Consider the following 2,161-nt stretch of genomic DNA (forward strand, 5'->3'; position numbering starts at 1 on the left):
TGTCAACAGCATCTGGTGTTCCCAGGCGGTCACCCATCCAAGTACTAACCAGACCCAACGATGCTTAACTTCGCTGATCGGATGGGAAGCGGTGTACTCAATGTGGTATGGCCGTTGGCAGTTGTCAGGAAAATAAGGCAAAGAAAAGTCATCTGAGCGGGAGGGGGCTAAAAAAAAACGAAAAAAAAAAAAACAGCGGGCAGACATAAATGTGAACTAGAAAGCACTCATCGAGCGCATATCTCTGCCAGTGCCATTGCCATTAAAAAGGATCTGGATCCAGATCCTTGGAGATATTGCATGGAATACATAGGATCGAGATCCGGCCCAAAAATTAATCAATTCTTTTCTTGGCCCATGGCCAACCCCTGCACAAAAATTAACTGAATTTCATTGAGACCTTTTGAAGATATCGTATGGGCAAACAGACAAACAGATGTGAATACATAACGCCCTCCAACGTCGTTGGCGGAGGTAACAAGGAAAAGGAAATAGGAAGGATGATGACAGGCACGGCTGATAGGCAAGCAAAGAGGAAGTTATTATTTTTTTTTTCTGTGAGTATTGTCACTCTGGATCCTGGTCGTGTGTGTGTGTGTGTGTGTGTGTGTGTGTGTGTGTGTGTGTGTGTGTGTGTGTGTGTGTGTGTGTGTGTGTGTGTGTGTGTGTATTTATTATTTATCATTCTTTCCACTCTTGTTCTTCCATCACCTTCTCTGTTTATTACCTGTATCCTCCTCCACTCTCTTCCACTTCTCCACTCTACTCTCTCTTCCCCACTCTTTTCCCCCTTCTCTTCTTCTTCTCCTCCACTCTCTACACTCTCTTTTCCTATCCCTCCCCCCCCTCTTTTCTTCTCCACTCTCTACACTCTCTTTTCCTATCCCTCCCCCCCTCTTTTCTTCTCCACTCTCTACTCTCTTCCTCCCTCTTCTCCGCTTCTCCACTCTCTACTCTTCTTCTCTCCCTTCCCCCTTCTCTTCTACTTCTACACTCTCTACTTTCCCTTTTCCTCTCACTTTCTCCCTCTCTTCTTGTCCACTCTTTACTCTCTCTTCTCTCCCTTCCCCTTTGTTCTCTTCTTTCCACTCTCTACTCCCTTTTTTTCCGCTTCTTCCTCCCCATCTTCTCCTTCTCCACACTCTACTCCCTCTTACCCATTCCCTTCCTCCCTCTCTTTCACTTCTCCATTCTTACTCTCTCTTCTCTCTCTTTCCCCTCTCTTCTTCTCCTCGCTCTTCCTCCCAACCATCATCACACGGTACTTCATTTCTCTTCTCTTGTCCACCTTCCCTGCCTCACCTAAATCGTTTTTTTTTTCTTTATACACACCTTGTATATTCTCAATCAGTCAGTAAGTCTCTGCCTCTGTCGCTGTCTGTTTGTTTGTCTGTCTGTCTGTCTGTCTGTCTGTCTGTCTGTCTCTCTCTCTCTGTCTCTGTCTCTGTCTGTCTGTCTGTCTGTCTGTCTGTCTGTCTGTCTGTCTCTCTCTCTCTCTCTCTCTCTCTCTCTCTCTCTCTCTCTCTCTCTCTCTCTCTCTCTCTCAAGTACACAAACACAAGCAAGCAAACACACACACACACAAGTCAAGCAAATCAATCCCCGCTCTTGCTGTCGTGAGGGTGGAATAAGAAGTAAAAATGAAATTATCCGTAATCTGTGTGGGGAAACACAGGAAGCAGAGAAGCGACAGTGCACAGTGTGTAAGGGAGAGGGGGATGAAAGGAGGGGCAGCAGCAGTGGGGGGGGGGAGAGAGAGAGAGAGAGGGGGGGGCTCTGGGAAGAGGGAAGGAGTGAGGAATGAAGGGAGGGGCGGGGGAGAGAGAAGGGAAGGAGGAAGAGACAGTGAGTGACTGGGGAAGGGAGGGGAAGATAAAATAGAGTGGCGGAAGGGAGAGAGGGAGCAGCAAAGGGAGGGAGGAGGGTTGGATAAAGTGAAATGGAAGAAGGCAGAGTGAGGGTGTAGGTGGAAGGGTGAGAACAGACTGAAAAGGGAATGGAGTCAGTAGAGAATGGGAGACGGATAATGGGAAAGAGGGTGGATGACAGACAACCCTATGAAGGAATAGGATCAGGGTGAGGAAGAAGGCAGGATGTACTGTAGGGTCTGGGAGATAAGGAGGAGGCTGAGTGAGGGAGGAAGGGGTGGGGCAGGGTGAAG

General features: G+C 48.0%; 1 non-coding gene across 1 annotated transcript; it reads right to left on the reverse strand.

The window, feature by feature from the left end:
• On the reverse strand, positions 1-119 carry LOC145397332 (5S ribosomal RNA). Its single transcript, XR_013896912.1, has one exon. It is a non-coding gene; the product is annotated as a 5S ribosomal RNA (ribosomal RNA).
• Between the last annotated feature and the right edge of the window lie 2,042 nt (positions 120-2,161).

This window comes from Coenobita brevimanus, chromosome 40 (assembly GCF_032717465.1).
Source record: "Coenobita brevimanus isolate Jiangsu-jjx chromosome 40, ASM3271746v2, whole genome shotgun sequence".
Classification (NCBI taxonomy): Eukaryota; Metazoa; Arthropoda; class Malacostraca; order Decapoda; family Coenobitidae; genus Coenobita; species Coenobita brevimanus.